The sequence below is a fragment of the Dipodomys merriami genome, unplaced genomic scaffold, assembly GCF_024711535.1.
Source record: "Dipodomys merriami isolate MVZ:Mamm:240054 unplaced genomic scaffold, mDipMer1.0.p SCAF_12, whole genome shotgun sequence".
Classification (NCBI taxonomy): domain Eukaryota; kingdom Metazoa; phylum Chordata; class Mammalia; order Rodentia; family Heteromyidae; genus Dipodomys; species Dipodomys merriami.
In genome coordinates, this window is record NW_027202493.1 from 23,513,967 (window position 1) to 23,537,203 (window position 23,237).

General features: G+C 42.7%; 1 long non-coding RNA gene across 4 annotated transcripts in view; it reads left to right on the forward strand.

The window, feature by feature from the left end:
* The window catches only part of LOC138823264 (uncharacterized), a 58,167-nt gene extending 35,923 nt beyond the window's left edge, over nucleotides 1-22,244 (forward strand). For all 4 annotated transcript variants that reach the window (XR_011370772.1, XR_011370769.1, XR_011370770.1 and 1 more), the window contains 3 exons: nucleotides 12,354-12,474; nucleotides 14,811-15,049; nucleotides 22,012-22,244. This is a non-coding gene — a long non-coding RNA (uncharacterized lncRNA). The remainder of the gene's footprint in view (nucleotides 1-12,353; nucleotides 12,475-14,810; nucleotides 15,050-22,011) is intronic.
* Nucleotides 22,245-23,237: the final 993 nt, after the last annotated feature.

The following is a 23,237-nucleotide window of genomic DNA, read 5'->3' on the forward strand; positions in this document are numbered from 1 at the left end:
CCAACATCACTGATGACTGCCACAGATTTTGGATCCTCCCAGTCATCCCTTGCCGTGAATCTTCCCAGTTCCTGAGGCTGTTCCCAACACTGCTGCCTGAATGCTTTCCATGCTTACCCCAGGGAAACCTGACCCTCTGGCTTCATTTCCCAAAGTGCCAGATACATGGGGATTTTGTGAAAGTTGAGGCACAGGGGGAGAGACACCTTGCTGCTCAGAACAGGCAACAACTTGGAACTGAATATGAGCACAGCCTCAAGACCCAGGGTACCCAGACTCTTTCTGATTGTCCTTTTTCTAGACCCTTCTCTTCTGTGTCTGCTCTTTTTTCCCCATCTCCTAGGCTCCACTGTCTTTTTCCTCTTGAAATACCAAGGGATAATACCTAAATTTCCATTGCTTTATTAAATCCATCAACTTAACTTCTCTCAGTCTCCGTCCTTTGCTTGGTCCTGCACCCAGCCTCCTCCTCCTTGACCAAAAGACTCAGAAGGGTTTCTTAAGTCAATATGTCATCTTTGAATAAGCTTCTCTTCCTCATGTGTACAAATTTCTAGTAACTTCACTTTATGTGTGTGCTGGTACTGGGGCTTAAACTCAGGGCCTCATACTCTTGTTCTCCGGCTGGTACTCTACCACTTGAGCCATGCCTACAGCCTAATTCTTTGCAGTTATTTTGGAGATGGTGTCTAGTATGCTGTTCTGGTCAGGCTGGCTTCAAATTTCCATCCTCTGAGTTCAGTCTCCTGAATAGCTAGAATTACAGGGGTGGGCCACTGGCACCCAGCAATAAATGTTTTTGTTTTTTTTTAAACAGTAGCCTTCCCGTCTCATTCAGATTTTGGAGGCACCTAACTACATGGCTATTTGCTACACTGGTGAATTTCTGTGCACACACACTGACTATAGACGTACAATTAGCTTTTCAAATAAAGAAAATTGCGTATGTTCCCTAAGAATCTGTTCTCATTTCTGTTGTACAAGCTTTGGAGATTGGGAAACCAAACCCAAAGCATATGGAAAAGTTATTTGGGGGTTTGGCACAGATAGTTTTAAGAAATTTCAAATCATCTATGTCCCAAAGTCTATTTGCAGAGTGAATTCTGGATCCATGGAAACCAACATTTTTTGTTGAGATGGTGATGTGGCCCCTAAGCCATCTGGAGTGGCTCCTCTTTGGAGCATATCAGCTGTCTGGAAGTCCCCCTGGGGGCTGTCCACTCAGCGGGGCTTTTCCTCATTGACCTCTAGTGGACAGAGAATCTTGGACCCAGAAGAGAGCTGATAGCCTTTGAGAAACCTCAAGAATATTGTTAGGATTTCTCTTCATCTTGTCCCAAGCTATGAATAATTTGGTGCTGCATTTCACTCCTTAGCCTCTAGCCATCACAGATAATTCAACAAACCCCTGCTATTTCCTCTTCTTTCTGTCGTTGATTGCCCTGGAAACAGTGAGAAAAGCATCTGGCAATGAGTTGTGCATAAGCATTCAAGAGACACTGCTGACATTATGTGCACATGCATGTGCACCAACCAGAGACAGCATCAATACTGTCTCTCACAATCATGTCCAGGAAACATGATGGACTTATGGTAGATATCCACACTCGCAAGGAACATTTATAGCAGCAGTGAAAAGGCTAGATAACGGCCCCATTTAGAGCAGCCATTTAGTACCATAAATACATTTCCTCAAATAAATCTGCTGATTACCCTCACATGGGCTTGACATCTCAGCCAAGCAGTTTTCCCTAAAAGTTGCAAAAGGCCTAACCGTGTATCCATCCACACCAGGGATGGCAGATTAAGAAGTACAATTGGCCAGTCCTTTCTGAAAATGATTGCACAAAATGAGAAAAGAAATGGGGGGAAAAAGAATCTCTCAGGAGGAAGCATTTAATATCTAACCAGTTGCCTGTATTTTTACTGCCACAGGGGCTGGGGGGGTGCAGAAAATGGGTCACAATTGAAGTCTCAGACAAGTGTTCCTATAAATATTTTCAAAAGAAAACAACTCAAGTTTTCTTTCAGATCCATGATAAGCATTAGGGTGGGCTGCAGAATGCTGGTTTGTCAACCCTACTGGGGCCCTGCTACTTAAAAATCCTTCAGGGGCTTCTCTTGGTTTTTAGAAGCTTGAATTCAACATGGCAGAAAAGATTTATTCTTGTCTGACTGAGCCCTCTCTGCCCCAGGGTTTCTTCCATGATCGACTTCTTCATATAATAATAGCTCATCTCTTAAGAGCCTACTTTTCTTTATCAACCTACTTTCTCTTTCCCTTCCCTCTCTCCCTCCCTCCCTCCCTTTTTCCTTCCTTCCTTCCTTCCTTCCTTTCTTCCTTCCTTCCTTCCTTCCTTCCTTCCTTCCTTCCTTCCTTCTTTCCTTCCTGCTTCTTCTTTCTGGAAGACTGAAGTTTGAATTCAGAGTCTGCACTTGCTTGGCTTGCATGCTACCACTTTGAGCCATGCCTCCAGCTTGGCTTTGGCTGTTTTAGAGAAGGACTTTTTGGCCCTCAAGAGGGATGGCTTCAAACGTTAATCTTCTGGATCTCAGCCTCCTATGCAAGATTACAGGTATGAGCCATAAGCATCTGATTGAGAGCTTATTCATTTTTTTAAAATTAGGGTTCAGTTTACAACTCTGGACTGACATAGATGCTCACGTGCTTTGATCCACGGGGGGCCAGTCACCCTCTTGGGGCTTTGTCCCTCTTCCATACCTTGTGCAGGATTTCAGTAGGAACTCAGTGAACATTTCTTGATTAATAAAGACTTAGTTCTTATCAGGTGCCAACCACTTGATCTTAAGCTTGGTGTAGGTCTTATTTCCTTAGACTTCCCAACAATCCTATAGGGTGAGCACCAGTAATGACCTTACATTTATAGCTGAGAAAACTAAAACATAGAAGGTCTGAGTAACATTTTTAAGGTCAGGCTTGAGGTGAGGAATTTAGCCAGGGCAGTTCATTGTGTTTCTAAGCAAGCATGCTGGGCTGAGGGAGTACCTGGATAAATACATGGTGAGTATTATCCTTTTCAGTATTTTCTGGAGAGGGAGGGGAGGAGTTTGCCTTCCTTGTCACACATATAGTCTAGTCTGTTGCTTGTGTGTGACACTTATAGGACAGGCTAGGGAAGGGTAAGGGGGGAGGGGAAGCTAATCTCTGATATCTTCTTGCTTTATTGACTTCTTGTTAATTCATTTCCCTTGGGGAATAAATACTTGTAGATTATAGGAGCACATATAGATTATCCACTGTGTTAAACAATAAATAAACATTTCCATTTGTTTTTGTTTCATGACTCCTGTTGAAACATCTTATCATATGATAAACTATACAGGACTCGATACTCACACACAGTGAGCCCAAAAGAGGATACTCATAGGAGACAAACACAAAGGCACAATGCCTAAGTGACTCCTCATATTTATAGAAAAATATATACGGAAATGAACTCCAAGATACGGAAACAAGAGCCCTTCCCTCCTTCCTACCTTCTTCCTTCCTTTCTTCGTTCCTTCCTTCCTCCCTCCCTCCCTCTCTCTCTTTCTCTTTCTTCCTTCCTTCCTTTCTCTCTCTCTCTCTTTCTTTCTTTCTTTTCTTCTTTTGTTTCTTTTTAGTTTTTGATTATTCTGTTTTTTACCTTATGTATGGTGTATTCAATTGTGCATCTTCAGAAGGGTTTAGGGAAGAGTACAGAACTCATGAGAAAAAGGGTGAGACTCAAAGTAGAAGCAGACACCCTGAAAACATTACAGGAAGGAATAGGAGACACACTAGGGCTCCTTGGCACAGGCCAAAATTTTCTTAATAGAGACCCAGAAACACAACAAATCAAAGAAAGGTTGGACAAATGGGATTGTATGAGCTTCTGCATAACAAAGGACATAGCTAACAAGATCAATAGAAAGCCCATGGATTAGGAGAAGATCTTCACTAGCCATACAACAGACAGGAGTCTCATATCTAAAATATACTTAGATCTCAAAAAAATTAAATTCCCCAACAACAAGTCCTCAAAGAAACAACTGCCTGATTAATAAGTGGGCTAAAGACTTAAAGAGAAACTTCTCTGAAGAGGAAATAAGAATGGCCAGTAGACACATGAAGAAATGCTCAACATCTCTGGCCATAAAAGAAATGCAAATCAAAACAACATTGAGATTCCATCTCACCCCAGTTAGGATGGCTATAATCAAGAACTCTAATAACAACAGATGCTGGAGGGGATGTGGACAGAAGGGAACTTTACTACATTGTTGGTGGGAGTGTAAACTTGTTCAACCACTTTGGAAAGCAGTATGGAGGTTTCTCAAAAGACTCCACATAGAGCTCCCCTTTGACCAAGTAATCCCACTTTTGGGCATTTACCTAAATGATCATAAATAAGGCCATACTAAAGCTATCAGCACAATTATGTTTATTGCAGCATTATTTACCATAGCAAATATATGGAACCGACCCAGATGCCCCTCAGTAGATCAAGAAAATGTGGTCTATATATACAATGGAATTCTATGCCTCTATCAGAAAGAATGACATTGCCCCATTTGTTAGGAAATGGAAAGACTTGGAAAAAATATTAAGTGAAGTAAGCCAGGCCCAAAGAAACATAGGTCCCATGGTTTCCCTTATTTGCAATAAGTAGTATATGTCTAGGATAGTCTTATCAAATGAGCAGAAAGGCTCAAAAGCTATGTACATATGACTATATAAGATGATGCTAAGTGAAATGAACTCCAAGATAGGGACACAAGAGGTTTTATCTTTGTCACTGTTGTTTTTAATGTACTATGTGATTTTTTGGTTTCTTTTATATGTTCTTCCCCCATGGTATAACCCCTGTTGTCACTGTATTTGACTCCGGTGTCCTGCATCTTGTATATTCATTTTTGTAATTTGGGGAGGGGAAGGGAAATAACAAAATGCTGAAACAAAGATACAGGTTGACCCATTGTAACAATGAGACGTACAAGACACTATGTTGAAAATGAACTTTACAACTTGGGGTGGGGGAAGAGTTGGGGAGATGGGGAAGGAAGGAATGGTAGGGGGAAAACAAGGAGGGGGTAACAATACTCAATAGGAAATGTATTCATTACCTTACTCATGAAACTGTAACCCCTCTGTACAGTATCTTATATATACATATATATATATATATATATATATATATATATATATATATATATATGGGTGAGAAAGTGCAGCAGTGGAGCTTACTGGATACTGATGAAAGTGAACTAAACAACACAGGAAGCAGGGACTGGGAGAGAATGAGGGGACAGAAGACACTGTATGAAAGAAAATGTACTCATTACCTGACTCATGCAATTATAATTCCTCTGTATATCACCTCTATAATAACAATAAATATAAAAATAAATAAAACTTTAAAAATGGACTTCTCAAATCACAAATCATCCCAGTTAGTGGCTCTAGATTCCTCTCAGGATCTGATTGGTGAGGTGCTTTGACATATATCCAGTGCTCCATCCCCAGATGAGTGCTTGGAACTTAGTATGCCCTTGATGAATGCTTATTTGCACTTAGATGAGAAGAGAGAGGGAAGGAGGTCGATAAAAAGGAAAAGAGGGAAGTAGGTCAGACTATGAGGATACACGACTTGAGTCTTGAAGGGGTGAAGATTGTAAATGAAAAAAGTGGGATAAGCTGGGCCCCCGTGGCTCATGCCTGTAATCCTAGCTACTCAAGAGGCTGAGATCTGAGGATCAGGAAAGTCCGTGAGACTCTTACCTCCAATAAACCACTAGAAAACCGAAAGTGGTGCTGTGGCTCAAGTGATAGAGCACTGGCCTTGAGCTGAAGAACTGAGGGACAGTGCCCAGGCCCAGAGTTCAAGCCCCCCTACTGACAAAAAAAAAAAAGTGGTACTTGGGGCATGGTTAACTTAGTCGATCCCTATCCCAGGGTGAGACTAGTCTAACAGGGTGGTAGGTTTTTATTTTCAACATCTTTGCTTTCCCACATTTTTATTCTTTTAAGTTTTCAATATATCGATAATGTTGTTGTCTGTAGGATTTAGATTTAATGATGAATTACCTCATTGGGACTTCAGACAGCCTTTCCCCATGTTGTAGGAACACAGAGACAAACTTTCTTTGCCTTAATAACAACTATTTCTGTACTTATCCAGCATTCTGCAGTTCAGAAGTATTTGGGATGCAGTTTATAACAGGACTATTTAAATTTTAGGCACACCAGATTTTTAAACGGTAGAGAATGATTCCGAGATTGAGGAATAGGTTATGGAATTAGTTCATTACAATTCCACAGTTTCATCACGAAGCCTCCTAATGAGATTAAATCTAAGCATTCCACAGTTGTCCATTTATTACGCTTCCTTGGTCTGTCTGGCTAGATGGTGATGATGAACTGGACCTGATTATTTTATCATGATGAGGTCTGCTCATTGAGAGAGCTTGTGGCTGAAACCCAGCAAATATCATAACTCACCCAAGATAAGGTCGATGTCACAAAGTACATCACAAACTCTATAGTTAGAACAATCTTTCCATATACACTGATGTCCCTTTCCAGCCATGTTCTTAATCAAGCTCTTCTGAACAATGAGCTCTCTATTTGAAGGGTTTGATGCCTTAATCTCAGACAATAATGGCCATTCACTTACTCAAGCCAGCAGCTGCCTTCTCCTTGCTACTAAAATTCCTTAATTGGAATCACCCTGTCATTAACCTAAGCCATTCATTACAAGGAGTTTCAGACAAGCTCTTGATAACCCTGGAGTAGGATGGCACCTATTTTTCTCCCATCTAAGATGCCTTTCCATTCTGGAAAGCTCTAATCAGCACTCAGAAAGGAGATCTCGTGTCTCCTCACATTCACAACAAACAGCTTTCCATTTAGAAGCAAAAACCTGAGGCCACTAGATCTTTAGGTTTCCTTATTTACCCAGAAAGTCATTTTGGTTATGGTGCTGTTCCTGATGGGAGCGTAAGTTGCTATAAGATTGTCAGAGAGCGATGTCATATTGTGCATCGAACACTCTAGAGTAAAATCATTAACAAGCTATTAATAAATACCATATAACTACCAAATTGTATTAATGGATATTAAATCAATTGTCAGTGGATTATTTGTACAAGTGAATGTATTTTTATCTTAGTCGTGACTATTGCAGGCGATTGGACTCTAAAGATGCCATTGAGGCATTATTCATAAAAGGGGAAAATGGGGACCACTTATAGGCATAGTAATAAAAGATTGGCTAAATGGAGCACAGTGGTACATGCCTATAATCCCAGCTTCTCAGAAGAATTTTATTTTTGAGGCAAGCCTAGGCACAACAAATAAACTGAGTATCTCATCTCACAGGAAGCCATAGGAGGATCTTAGTCTGAGGCTGGTCCTGGGCCTCACATATCCCATAAACAACTAGTGCAAAAAGGCTGCAGAAGGTAGTCTAAATGGTAGAACCCCTGCTTGACAAGCACAGAGCCCTGAATTCAGACCTCAGCATCATCTCCTCTCTCTATAGAAGACTGCTTAAGTGTACTTAAACAGTAATTAAGTGTACTTAATTACTGTAATACTTAATTATTATAAATAAATGTTGATGGCACATCACACAACAAATTCACGTGTGGTCATTAAACATGATGCTAGGAAAGGGCATAGATGGTAGTTTAGCACTCAGGTTTGGAACCACAAGGGACAGAGCAAAAACCCAGGAAAAGCAGCACCAGAGCTGTTAGCAACTATTGGCCCAAACAGACTAGGTGATGGAGAGATGATCAGACTAAGCAACAGGAAAAGAGCTGTGTGAAACCTTCAGAGGAATGATCACCGACTGTCAAAGGACAAAGCCGGCCCAGGGGCTTTCCGCAGCAGAATCGCAGAGCATAGAGACTTCTCCCACCTCCAACTCCTGGCTCAGCTCCTGGCTGCTGAGCCAGTGATAACCATAAAGGGCTTAGGAATGACGTTCATCCAGGTCAGAGGGCAGATGAGAAACGGCAGAAGTAGGAAGGGGTGGGGAAAGAAGGAAGGGGTAGGGAATGAGTTTCCCATGGCTGCAAAGCAAATTTCCACAAATCCAGTGGCTTGAAGTATGGGACTTTCTTCATTCATAATTCTGGGGGCCAGAAGTCCAATGACAAGCTGTCAGCAGGGCTTGTTTCTCTCCGAGTCTCTGACAGAGCGTTGGGTCCCACACCCCTCTCCTACTTCTGCAGCTGCAAGCAGTCTGTGGACTATTCTAGATGTGCTGTGGTTTGAATGTGTCCACCCCCCCTCCCCCAGAAGCTTGAGTGTGAAACCATCAACCATCCCCAATACCCCAGTGTGAAGAGCGGGACCTTTGAGGGAGATGATTAGACAGGGGAGTTCCACTCTCATGAATGGCTTAGTCCAAGAGCTGAGGCTGGATGTCTCGCACCTCCAGACCTTTCTCTGCCCATCCACCCCAGGATGATGCCATGTGGCAAGACGATCTAAAGATGCGGCCCTTCATCTTCTTCCACATAGGACAAAAGCCAAATTAAGTTTCTGGCCATTATGTGTCACACTATATTTTGTTCTAACAATGTCGAATGGACTACGACAACCCGCCCCTCCCCTCCCTGCTTTTGGATATTCCTGGCCCTCTCTTCTGTGGTTCTCGGCTCCTCTTCTCTCATGAAGGTTCAGAGCCTATCCAGTTCATCCAGGTGGATCTCACATTGAGAGCCTTAACTGCATTACACATGCAAAGGCCCTTTTCTCAAACAATCTCGCTCTCACAGACAACACACCACAGGCAAGCAACTACAAGCAGCTGGTAGGAGGTACTGCTATGGGAAGATGTCCATGTAAATGCACAGGGTGGGAGGAAGGAGTGTGATACTACTTTTTTGTTGTTGTTGTTGTTTTCTGTAGGGAAACTAAGCATTAAAAAGTAATTGCAAGGGCACATCCAAATGTGTCCAGAATGACTTTCTTTGTGATAGATGATTTTGAGACTTAATTTATTTGTAGTTTTTTTATTTTTTAAGGTGGTTTTCCAGGCACCAGTGGCTCACGCAATTCAGGAGGCTGAGATCTTTGGATCATGGTTTGTAGCCAGCCTCAGCAGGAAAGTACGTGAGACCCTGATTTCCAATTAACCAAAAAGAATCCAAAAAGCTGGAAATAGAGATGTGTCTCAAGCAGTAGAGCTCTAGCCTTGATTATTAAAAAAAAAAAAACCCTCAGGGACAGTGTCCAGGCCCTGAGGTCAAGCCCCAGGACTGACACATATGTGTCGCTCTTTGGAGCGAGAGAAAGAGAGAGGGAGACTTTATTGTTTTAAGATGTCAAAAAAGAAAAGTGGCCGGGTGCCCGTGGCTCATATTTGTAATCCTAGCTACTCAGGTGACTGAGATCTCAGGATCACAGTTGGAAAACAGTCCAGGTGAGAAAAATTCATGAGACTCTTATCTCCAATTAACCACCAGAAAACATCTCCAATTAACCACCAGAAAACCAGTGCTGTGGCTCAAAGTGGTAGAGCACTAGCTTTGAGTGAAAGAGCTCAGGGAAAGCGCCCAGGCCCTGAGTTCAAGTTCCATGACCAACAAAAAAGAAAGAAAAAGTAAAGAATTTAAGAGGATGATGCAGTGTATTTTTGCAATATATAAGAGTAAACAATAATACAACCACTCAAGGATAATTCAAAAAGTAATAAAATAAATAAAATAAGCTGCTAGGCATGAGAGTTTGCACCTGACATCCTCACACTCTGGAGATGAAGCAGCAGTGTCCAGACTTTGAGGTCAGCCCAGGCTATATAATGAAGCTCCATCTACAGAGATCCAACAAAACAAAGGAAGATCGATAATATCGGGCATCATGATCTGGGTGAAAGAATGAAAGAAATTTGGTCACATAGCTAAATAAAAATGAAATACCTAAATGTCCCCAAACACAATCAAGGACCATGCTGCTATCTATCTTACCCGCCCCTCCCAGTGCCATGAATGGGGATGACCATATGCTTCATTTCAAAAGCCCAGCCATCTGACTATGCTCGAAGGGGTGGTCAACCATTTACCTCTGACTCTTCACAGTAAAGAACAAAAGCCGCATCCTGGCTTTGACAGAACTGATTTAATTGTATCTGTCCATGAGCCAAAGTGAGAGCTTGGGAATCCCCATGCCTACGGGATGTTGAGATACTTTGACACATCCTTGGCTTTCAACCATGGCGGGCAGGACATGAGCTTTCTCCACATGAGTGACTGCATCCAACAGAATGGGCCCCGAATGGGGTGGAGCCCTGGCATTGGGCAGGAGTTCCTGGGTCCCCCTACACTAGTCCAGTAGATATTCCATTCTTTAAACAATGTCTCCTACACATTGGATCTCCTTTTCCCTGTGGCATCCCCTTTGAAATCTGTCAGAATCAATGAAAGGTAATTTCTGGATAGAATAGGGAAAAATACTTGCAAACTATATGTCAGATTAGAAGGTATGATTCAAAAATGTGTAAGGAATCCACACAGCTCAATAGTAAGGAAACAATCTGATTTTAAAATAACATGCCTGAATAGACATTCCTCCAGAAAAGACAGGAAATGGCCAAGAGGCATATGAAAGGCTCCTCAGTAGCATATGGTAGTTCTATTTTTAAATTTTTGAGAAAGCCACCATACTGATTTTCATAATGGATATACCAATTAACGTTCCCACCAACGGTCGGAGATACCCTCATCAATACTTAACACTTGTTTCTCATCCTAGCAGGTCTGGGGTGATACCTTATTGTGATCTTCATTTGCATTTCCTGATGATTAGACAGCTTTTCATGTACCTGTTGGTATCTTGTAGATGCCATGGGAGACTGTGGGGGAGAATGAGTGGTCCCAGGAATGGTTGGCTTAGAAAGGACAGAGACATGAAGGAACAGCACAGATGTCAAATATTTAACTAGACAGCCTGGGGTACACAGGAGTATAGGAATAGGCAGGCGTGTCCCTGGGACTTGTAAAGCTCTATTCCTATTGCTTCTATCCACCCTGTTAAGTAATTATTTTACAAAAGGATAAGTGGGACAGGCAGGAGGACTTGAGGAGGAAAAGGAGTTCTTCAAAAGCACATCTTGGGCTGGGAAGGTGTCTCAGTGGTAGAGTGCTTGCTTTGCATGCATGAGGCCCTGGGTTCGATTCCTCAGCACCACATAAGCAGAAAAAGCCAGAAGTGGCGCTGTGGCTCAACTGGTAGAGCGTTAGCCTTGAGCTGAAGAACTCAGTGACAGGGCCCAGGCCCAGAGTTCAGGCCCCACGACTGACAAAAGAAAAGCACATTCTTAGGAAAAAGCTAAGTTAAAGTCAGGCATTTTAGTTCCAAGTAGAAGGCTTTTTACCTGCTCTTGTCCCTTCTGCAAGACTTAACCAGCCAGGGCCTCTCCCACAATCCAGCTGTCTCCTCAGCCGCATGCCCCAGACCTTTTCCAGCCTGCAGAGAGCACCATGGACTACCCTCTAGCACTTTGCTCCCACCTGTTGAGTTGTACACCTGTCCTGCCTGTCCTGTTTGTTTCCACATCTGCCCATGCCATTGTCCTTTGCCACTGTTCGTAATTTAACATCACTTACCTCTAGTAAATATGATTGGGAATCAATGCTGCTTCGTGTGAAAACTCACTTGGCTGCTTTAGGTAAAGGGAGAGTAGCTCAAAATTGTTTTCATATTAGTGTCAGTGAGACAGTTATGGAAAAAAATAAAATGAGGAAATCATAGACTGTTGACACATCCTATTTCTGAATTTCTCCACTCACTTCAGTTTTTTTTTTTTTTTGGGGGGGGGCTGGCCGTGGGGCTTGAACTCTGGGCCTGCGCACTGTTCCTCAGCTCTTCAGCTCAAGGCAAGCGCTCTACCACTTGAGCGCTCTACCACTACAGCGCCATTTCCGGTTTTCTGGTGGTTTATTGGAGATAGGAGTCTCACGGTCTCTCCTCCCCAGGCTGGCTTTGTACTTCGATCCTCAGATCTCAGCCTCCTGAGTAGCTAGGATTACAGGCGTGAGCCACCAGCGCCCAGCTCACTCACTTCAGTTTGCTCTCTACCTTAAAGAATCCTGGAGTAGGAACAGCAGTATTAGTGGATTAATGTATATTTATGTCTCTGCAAGGAATATAGCATGATTTTTTTTAATATTCTTATTTAGGAATGGAACGCAGGGCCTCATGCATGCTAGGCAACCACTCTACCACTTAGCCACATTCTCAGCCCCCAATAGCATATGATTAAGGTGAACGTAATTGATTTTTCATGACTCTTCGGCGACTGTTTCATTAAATAATTAACACCAACACTGATTTTGTCTGAAGTTTCTTTTCTGCTTTGCAGCTTGGTTGCCCCTCGTCTGTCTTGAACAGGAATCTACAGATATCAATGGCTGCTATAAGCTTGCATGTATCTCCTAATTTTTGATGTACAGATCACAAACGTGGATGCACACAGGGATCAGGTAGGTAATAAGAATGAATGAAATGAGCTGGTGGAAAGAACAATTCAGACACAGCTTACATCCACTTTAAATTTGAAGGAATCCTCCAGGTCCCTCTGCATATAAATGTACCTTTCCTCCTCGTCCTCGTCCTCCTCGTCCTCCTCGTCCTCCTCGTCCTCCTCGTCCTCCTCGTCCTCCTCCTCCTTCTCCTCCTCCTCCTCCTCCTCCTTCTCTTTCCTCTTTTGGTTCCAGTCCTGGAGCTTTGAACTCAGGGCCTGGGGGTCATCCCTGAGCTTCTATGCTCAAGGCCAGCACTCTCTTAATTGAACCATAGCACTACTCCTGGCTTTTTGGTGGTTACTTGGAGATAAGAGTATCACCAACTTTCCTGCATTCAAACTGCAGTCCTCAGATATCAGTCTCCTGAGTAGCTAGGATTACAGGTGTGAACCACAGGTGCCTGGTTCCTTTGTTCTTCTTTGTAATCCAAAAGAATGTGCTTCCATCTATTTTTAGTTTTTCTATATTGACTCAAGACATGAGAGCCAAGCAGTGGCAGATGCAGGTTTGGTTTTGTGGGCCCTAAAGTAGGCATAAGAAATGTATTAAGAATTAAGCCAAGTAAGGTCGTGCACACTTACACTCTCACTACCTAAAAGGTGAAAATAGGAGGATCATGGTTGAGAGCCACCTGGGCAAAAGCTTGAAACCCTCAAAACAAACAAAACAAACAAAAAAACAAGCCCCCAAACCAACAAACCACTAAAAGCAAAAGGGCTGGGTGTGAGGATCACATAGTGGAGCACATACCTAGCAAGGGCACAGCCTTGAGTTCAAGCCCCAGGGCTGCCAAAAATGAAATGAAAGAAAGAGGAAAGAAAAATGCAACATTAAGCCACATTCACAAACAATTCTCATCTATTTTAAATTGCTTTGTTGCCTTGGGCTGCACAGACTATATTTCTTGGATGAAATACAATCCGTTGACTTGAAAATGAATATGCACAGTTTTGTCACTAAAACTACTTGTTTCTTCGGGTTATTTTGTTGTGTTTCTACAGTTTTGCAGCCTGTTTTATTTGGAACTGCTGAACTTCATCAGATCGAAGGATGTGTCAAATTCACCAAGGCTTGATCGGATTCTTTGGGTGCATAAAACACACAGCTCTATGAACAGATGTGCTTTCCAGTGGAAAGACTGCTAGAGATTTGTGCCCTCAAACACAGGAAATTTGATCAATTCTATCTCATGCAGTTTCCATAAAAAAGAAATGTGGTGCGTTTATAACAGTCTACTATGATTGCGTACCATATTTCAAACAGGAAGAGACTTTCCCTTTTGACAAAGTGTTAATGAAAATGGAATCCTCTGCTGACAGTCTTGTGTGATCTGAAGTCTGGGAAGATTTTCTCCAGAGCAGCTTCTGGCTCTGGTGTGCACACCTTATTCTCCTCACCCCACCTATTTATTTCCAGTGCTGCCCTCATGGGTCATTCATTCATGGGTCCGCCATTGGGCATCTAGCGCTGCACCTTCATGCTGAGCCGTCAGCTCAGCGGGTGGAAGGGGATGTCTGGAGCTTCTAATGCTAGGGTGACCATTAAGACCTGATACGTGGAAATAACAGAGATAAACATACACCTCCCCACCATCTTTAAACTCAAAGTCTCTTTAGTCTAATTGCCAAACAGGAGCTGACTGACTGCCACGAGAGGAGGGAAAGAGACATGAGAGGCACAGTGGGAAGAGACAATAATTTTGACCAAATGCAGTGAAAGCAGTTCGTTCCTATGAAGTTTACAAAATTGCACAACTATTTAAACAAATTGCCAGGGCCCCTGCTGCGGCGGGGACTGGGCTCACACAGGTGAGGGGATGGGAGCGGAATTGTCTCATGGAAAGCTGCCTCTTGCGGGGAGATGGTCTTTAGCAATAAAATTGGTTCCAAGTAAGATAGTGGACTACTAGCTGCCAATGCCTGTACACCTCCAGATTGAACTTGGGGCAAGAAGCATGGATTATAGGAACTAACTAAAAAATATTGCATTCTTTTACTCCTCCTCCTCCTCTCTTCTTCTTCTTAGTCATGGGGCTTGAACTCTGGGTCTGAGCACCGTTCCTCAGCTCTTCAGCTCAAGGCTAGCACTCTACCACTTGAGTCACAGTGCCACTTCCAGTTTTCTGGTAGTTTACTAGAGATAAGAGTCTCATGGACTTTCCTGCCTGGGCTGGCTTTGAACAGCAATCCTCAGATCTCAGCCTCCTGAGTAGTTAAGATTACAGGCATGAGCCACCAGCACCTGGCTCTTCTTCTTTTTTAATGGCAAAACAAGTTCTTTTTGTGCTTCTACAGATGCTCTGGAACAAGCTCTACGTGTCCATTTGTAACAGAAAGAAGAAGAATCCAAGATATTGGTGCCAGGAAGTGGAGCTTTCTCCATTACCCTTGACCATTCACTTCCGCGCACTCTTCAGTCTCTATGGGGAGACTGTCCACTCTCTGCTGCTTCTTTCTAAGAATCTGAACACTAGACACGAGGGAAGCTATGGAATGTCAGCTGTATTAATCAGGATTGTCAGCTGTATTAATCAGTAAGTTCACTTATATGGTTGGAAGTGTGGCTCACATGGTAGAGTTGTGACTTAGTGAACAGAAAGCTCTGAATTCCAACCCAGACTGCTCACATGAAGGTTATTTATATGGCTGCATAGGAAGAGACTCATGATAGGATGCTGGAGGCTGAGATGTTGTGGGACATGCTGTATAGAAGCCAAAGATCCAGAAGAGATCATGGTGAACGTCACTTCTCACCAGTGGCTCTCTTCTTCCTGTCTCTTTGTCCTGCTCACTCCTCCCCATTCCTTACTTCCCAAGGGAGCACCTAGACCAGGGCCTGGATTTCAGCCTTAGTGGTGAATGACCCCAAAGAAACATGAGACCAGAGACCAAAATAAAAGGCAGCCTGAAAGTACATTAGCACAGTTGAATGACCCCAATGTGCAATGATATAAACTACCCAAAGCAGAATTATTGGCACATTCTAAGGCTTCAAACAGTTTTATTCATTTTTTTTTTTAAAGACAGAATATCACTATGTAGCTCAGGATGACCTTGAACTCTGGCCTTGAACCTTTCTAATGCTGGGATTCAGGCATACCTCACCATGCCTAGCTCTAATAGAATAAGTTATTGGCCACATGAAATGGCAAAATAAGCCATTATTTCAAAAGAACTAAATGGCCGTAATAAGTACAAAAGGCTTCTAGTTGTCATAAGGAGAATTGCAGGGTTGGGGGTTAGGAAGGTCTTAGGAAAGAAGAAAGGAGGAATAGCTGCGACAGGTTTTAGGAAGGAAGAAGGGAGAAATAGACGTGACATAGGCGATCACTGTTTGCTATGTTGGAAGCTGCTTCCCCCTATGTAGTACTGTGTCTTCATTCTGTGAAGACAACGCCACTGCCGCCTTATTGCAATGCATGGGTCTCAAATGAGACCTGGAAGGGATTCTCAGCTATGGACACTGGGGATTGGCAAAAGAAATATCCTGGGTAGATTGAGGACAAAGTGAGCTGGGTATAGTGTCAGCAATTTGAGAGTAAATATTAAAATATTTAAAAGGTAAATTCATACTCAGCAAGGGCAAATTATCATATTTTTAGTCCCTTTTCAAAGGCTGGTGTCTGGAAGGTGTCCCCATAATCTGGCTCCCCATGTCCCACTGCTCTCCTCCAGAATACAGTGAAGAAATGCTATTCGTCATTCCTGGAGAAACAATAGTGTATTAGGCAGCTGGCGTCACTATAATGAAATACCTGACACAGGCTCCTGATTTTAGAGGTTCAAAGTCCAGATGGCATATTCACACTCTGCAGGGAGAGCCTCTCTGGCTGCTTCATCTCATAGCAATAGCAGGGGCAGGAGCAGGAGCAACCATGATTTCATCTCCAGGTAAGGGCAACAAGGAGACTCTGATCATCTCTTCCAAGAGCAACATTCCCCTCAATGACCTAAGGTCTTCCCTCTAGGCCCCACCCCTTAAAGACTCCACCTCCCAATAGCACCACCTCCAGGAACCCAACAAATGAAACTTTGAGGGAGAGAGATACAGCCATATCTAACCATAATAAACTACCCGGGAGTCCCAGAACATGGCGGAAAGATAAGTCACTATGGAGGGAGTTTGGTAATACATTAAAGGGGTGTGAAGTAAAGCTGATAGATCAGGAAAGGAGGGAGAGAGAGAACTAAATCAGGAGATTAGGATGCTGTGGGAAACACTCCGTGGATCCTGGAGGCTGTAAGTCACCCCAGTCTGCCTGAAGCAGAAGTCCCAAGCCAGACTGTTAGGACCAGAGCAGAAATATACTGCTCTACTCCAAGAACAAAATAAGAGCAGGCCAGGTTTTTTGTTTTTTGGGTTTTTGTTGTTGTTGTTGTTGTTTGTCAGGTATGGGGCTTAAACTCTGGGCTTGGGCACTGTCCCTCAGCTCTTCAGCTCAAGGCAAGCGCTCTACCATTTGAGCCACAGTGCCAATTCTGGTTTTCTGGTAGTTAATTAGAGAGAAGAGTGTCATGGACTTTTCTCCCCAGGCTGGCTTTGAACCTGATCCTCAGATCTCAGCCTCCTGAGTAGCTAGGATTACAGGTGTGAACCACCAGCACCTGGCTCAGGTAGTTTTTTTTTTTTTGTTGTTGTTGTTGTTTTTGTTGTTTTTTTTTTTTTTTATAACCTGCTAAGAACAAAGCCTGAGGCCTGAGCCCTGAAGGGGGGAGGGGCCGGCCAATCATAAGATGAAGAGAAAAACAACCAAAAGTGGTGTCATGTTTTGAGAACTGACAGTGGTTCATATAATCCAAAGAAGGTGAAAAGGATGAAGAGGTAAATGATTAATTTGTAGAACCACACTATGAAAAGCCCTACAGACCTTTGGTGAATCTTAACTCTTTTCAGGTTTGGTTATCTTGTAGTTTTCATAGGATGTGAAAACTTAGAAAATATAGTTGCATTTAGCAGAAGCCTGTTGCTTTTACCTTCTGTGGGTGCTTAAACAGTTTAGGCTACATGAATCAAGACTGTCTGTGTTTTGGGAGGGGAGTCAGTCTTGGGGCTTGAATCAGGGCTTGGGTCCTGAGCTTTTTTGCTCAAGGCTAGTGCTCTACAACTTGGAGCCACAGTGCAACTTCCAGTTTTCTGGTGGTTAATTGGAGATAAACATCTCCTGAACTTGGCTGCCTGAACTGGCTTGGAACTACGATCCTCAGATCTCAGCCTCCTGAGTAGCTAGGAATATAGGCATGAGCCACAAGCACCCAGCTAAGACGGTCATTTTTAATAACCATAAACTATTGCATGTCTCTCCATTATTTGCTTAGCCGTTTCCTCTACTCCTGTGTTTCTGCTTTGCTTCCAGTTTCATACCATGTCAAGTTGCAGGTGCTATTGATGTCTGTATGGGTATACATAAATATTATTTTTGAAGTAATTTTCTAGTAGTGTATTTGCCAACATAGAATCACTGGGCCAAATACTTCGGTAGCTCTCATAACATATTGTCTGCTTTTCTCAAAAAAGACAGAAAACTACTACGAAGAGCCACTGGGGGTGGGGGGTGGTACAAATGTTCTCACTTCCTTAAAATCCTGCCAGTATTGTTCTTTATTTAGCCTTTTAAAGTCATGCTAGCTTAATAGATGGGAGATTGTTTAGGTGACATTTCTGTCGATGCTGGGGGTTTGGAATCCATTCACTTGGCTGGGAGCAGGTGTCCTCAATAGGCCTGTCAAGGATCTCAGCGAGGAAGAATGTATGGAGCTGCACCCAGGGAAGTAAAGGGTAAACTAAGAGCACCCCAACTAAGAGCACCCCAGCCAAGACCAGGCTGTGTAGTTTTCTTTCTGACTTTGAAGAAGGCATATACCTCATGTGTCACTCATACTGTTGGTGCTCAGTGAATTCAGGCTCCATTTTATATACACGCATATGCATCAAATGGTTGGACAAGGGCCTACATTTTGACATTTCCATTTAAGATACAGTGCATCTTAATCAGAGGCTCCTCTCTGTCATGCCCCTGCCCTTCCCTTCCCCACTTCATTGTTCCAAATTCACACACACACACACACACACACACACACACACACACCTATGACCATTTCACTTATGTTTACACTTTGTTTATTTGAGACAGGATCTTGTTATGTAGGTCAGGCTGGATTGAAATTTATGATCCCCTTCCTTCCCTTCAGCCTCACCCAGGTTCTGGGGTGACAGTCATGTACCATGCTGATCAACCATTTCACTTTTTATAATGACACTGCATAAACTTTATATTGCACAAATTTATATTTACTACTTTAGGTAGTCTTCATTTAAGCAGTTTCCTTAATGTGTTTGTGTGTGTGTGCCAGTCCTGGGACTTGGACTCCGGGCCTGGGTGCTATCCCTGGGCTTTTCTGCACAAGGCTGGTCCTTTGAACCACAGCTTCTCTTCTGACTTTTTTGGGCAGATAATTGGAGGTAGAATCTCACAAACCTTCTCAATTATCAGATCTTAGCCTCCTGTGTAGTTAGAATTACAGACACGAGCCACCAGTGACTGGCCTTTTTAAAGATGGTTATGCCAGGCCAAGGTGGCTCATGTCTTTAATCCTAGCTACTCAAGAGGCTGAGATCTGAGGATCATGGCTCAAAGCCAGCTTAGGCAAAAAAGTCCATGAGACTCTTATCTCCAATTAATCACCAGAAAACTGGAAGTGGTGCTGTGGCTCAAAGTGGCAGAGTACGAGCTAATGCAAAAGCTTAGGGACAGTGTCCAGGCTCTGAGTTCAAGCCCCATGACCAAAAAAAAGATGGCTACATAAATTAATATTTTAATTTAATCTTCAAAAAATTTAAAGTTATACATACTATGTGATGAGGAAATAAATCAATGAAATTTAAAATTCTTGCCACAATGTCGTTTTGCAGAGTTTATAATTGCTTTAGTCATCTTCAAATTCCTCAGAGAAGTAGGTTAAGAGAGAGACAAACATTAAATGAATAAGTAAGAAGAGAACCTTTACATTCTACTATTCTTCCTTTACCTTAGAAGAGAGAGATAAACACTAAATGAATAAGTAAGAAGAGAGAGACAAACACTAAATGAATAAGTAAGAAGAGAATCTTTGCATTCTATTTTTTCTCGACCTTAATTTGTGTTTAACTACACACCTTTTGCAAGTTACAAAGTTCTTTATGCTAAGAATCATAGGTGACAAGACATTTGTAAGAGTTTAATTGTTTTACTTTCATTTAAGTAAGGTAGCAGCTATAAAGAGAAAACCTACAGTGATCATTTACATTAGATATTTTCATGAAAAGACTGTAAGTTTTTTAAATCATGTTTTCTCAAACTGGGGTTGAGGCCAGACTGGTCTTACCTAATGAGACTCTGTCTCAACAAACAAACAAAAAGGAAATCTGGGCACTGGTGGCTCATACCTATAATCCTAGCTAATCAGGAGACTGAGATCTGAGGATTGTGGTTTGAAGCCATCGGGGCAGTAAAGTCCATGAAACTTTTTTTTTTTTTTTTTTTTTTTGTCAGTCATGGGGCTTGAACTCAGGGCTGGGGAGATATCCCTGAGCTGTTTTTGCTCAAGGCTATCTAGGATTACAGGTGTGAGCCACCGGTGCCTGGTTAGTTGTTTGTTTGTTCTTAACTGTATTTTTTTCATCTTTTCTTTTTTGGTGTTGGGGATCAAATCCAGGACATTGTACTTGCTAGGCAAATGCTTTCTTGCACAGCTTCATTCCAGCCTTTGTAAGACTTTTATCTCCACTAAAAATGACAATAAAGGCAAGAAGTATAGCTGTAGTTCAAGCTGTAGTTCAAGTTCTCCAATGGCTCAGGGACAGTGCCCAGGCCCAGAGTTCAAGCCCCAGGAATGGCAGGGAAAAGAAAAAGAAACACTGCTCTTATATATATCATTCATTTCTTATTCTTTTGAGCTTCAAATTAATGGCAACATCATCACTATAGCTCAGAGTTGGGGGATAATATCTCCTTGACCTTAAATTAGATCTCTGGTTCTTAAAGTTCTTCTCATATTTCTAAAAGTATTTTTGCTTTTCAACAACAGGTCTTAAAATTTGCCAGCTCTTTTATTTTCTCCTCCTTTCCTAGGACAATGGCTTTCTCCATTATTATTAAAGATTCAATTAGTTACTGCATGAATTCCACAAGTCAAATAAAAATCTATTTACCTTTTCCTTATTACAAGGATTAAGGGAGTGTTTCAAAGTTTCACACTACCACCCTTACAAAAATAAATTAAGAATTATGCAAGGGCTCATGGTTGCTTTAGCAGTCCAACAACATCGAAGATGTGAGATTAAATGCAGATAAGGAAGGTTTATTCAGTGGCTGTTCAGCTGGACGTTTCACAAGGAAACATCAAGAAGTAAGACAGGAATTTCACTTGGAATCATTCTCTACTGAAACAAAAAAAATAATTGAAAATCAGTTGTATTCAAATCCTGCCAACTTCCTGGGCTAAGCTCAAAATGCCACTTTCTCCAAGTGTTGGTCTCTTCCGTTTCCATAGCTGTGTCTCTTCTTTTACCTCCATCTAGTCTATATCATCTAAAGCACCATCTTGGTTGGTAGATTAATTGTCTCTCCCTACAGGAGTTTTTTTAACCATTGTTTAAAGAGAGGCTGCAACCCCACCCCCGTCCAGAACATTGCCAACACACATTAAATGTATATTTGATTAATTAACAAGTAAGCTCTTGAATGTGAAATATTACTTGTGGGCCATATTCCAAACTCAAGGGACATCTTTGTCTAAGCAAGAGATCCTCTGTAATATGTTGTATTCAGTAGGATCTTTCTTGGTAAATGTTGGCTGAATGAATGGATGCTAGGAGCAGTATAGCTATTATACTCACTCTGAAATCCCACTAATCCTCAACTCCTGACCTCCAAGTGCTTAGTGTGATAACATTCATTAATTTAACAAGAATTTATAGAGCACCCAAGCAGAGAGGCACCTCGGAGACTCTGGAGATAGAAAGGAAAAAGGCAAGACAACTCACATTTTCATCTATGCTTGATTATTTTATTTTGTTATTTTATTTTATTGGTACTGGGGATTGAATTCACCATATGCTAGGCAAGCCTCCTAGACCCTGAACCATGGTCCACAGTCTTTTTGTTTGTATTTCCTTTTTGAGATGGAGTCTTGTTTCACTAACTTTGCCCTAAGTGATCCTCCTGTCTTCAACTTCTAAGTAGCTGGGATTACAGGCTTGCACTACCACACTCAGATTTAGTCAAGAGAGAGAAGAATGGCAACGCAAACTTGTGAATAAGGTAGTTTCAGGTGGGGAAGGTAAAGGATCGAAGTGACTTGCTTGGGCAGGGCAAGATGAGAAAGCAGAGTGAGGACTAGGCATTTGCACACCTGGAGTTCAGCGACTCCAGAAAGCGGGTTCTTGGGAATGGGCAAGGGGGGAAAATATATTTTCTAATAATTCTAAGCTAAGTTGAGAATTTCCTTTAACTATGAGTGCGGGTGACAAGCCACAGAGGTCCAGTGGCATGGACTGACACCAATGGGAAGCAATGACACCTGTGCAGAAAGCTTGGCTCCCATCGCCAGCACCGAAGCAATCATGCCAATGAGTCTTTCCATGTGACCCTGTGGAGATCCTCACGTACGGACACCATCACTGACAGAAGGCAGCATTTGTAAATTCTGTTCACTCTTCTTTCATGTGTTAATAAAGAAAACATTATTATGTCAAAAACACTTCAATAACTGCGTTTCAATGTGATTGATTTCATCCCAGGTGTTTTACTTTGTTCCATTTTGTGCATTTAAAAACACTATTCTGAAAGGAGCCCAATAGGCCTCAGGCAGTTGGGACCACCAGGCTCATCAAAGATCAAGGTGGAGCCCAGACTTCCCTTGGGGCTGCTCACCTCCGCAGCCTGGGATTCTGCCATGGCCTCTGGTCCCTAGCTGCAGGCACATGCTGCTCCTCTTGTAGGGGTCTTCCACTCCCTCCTCCCTGCTCCATTGTGCTTTGCCAGCTATGAACCTCCCCTGTTCGCCCAGTGGGGACCTCCCCTGACCACACAGTGCTGCAGGGACTCATGTCCTCCGCAGGTGCTCAGCCCCCTGGCCTGCCACCAAGGACCCCTTCTCTCCTCTATGATCCCTGGAACCTCATGCCCCTGACGCACTTCCTACGCATTGACTGTCCCTTATCCAAATGCTTGAGACCAGAAGTACTCAGATTTCAATTTTTCTTCAGATTTGGAGACATTTGAATATACATAATGCAGACTTGTGGGGACAAGACTCAGGTCTAAGCCGGGCACTGGTGGCTCACGCCTGTAATCCTAGCTACTCAGGAGGCTGAGATCTGAGGATCGCGGTTCAAAGCCAGCCCGGGCAGGAAAGACTGTGAGACTCCTATCTCCAATGAACCATCAGGAAACCGGAAGTGGCGCTGTAGCTCAAGTGGTAGAATGCTCGCCTTGAGCTGAAGAGCTGAGGGACAGCGCCCAGGCCCAGAGTTTAAGCCCCACGACCGACCAGAAACAAACAAGCAAACAAACAAAAAAGACTCAGGTCTAAAACATGAAATTTGTAAATGTTTACACTTTACACACATAATTTGAAGTTAATTGAATACACCCTGTGTTCTGACTGGGGCTTGTTGCATGAGCTCAGAAGTAGAATGTTCCACTTGTGATGTTTGATGGTGCTTAAACATTGAAGAGTTTG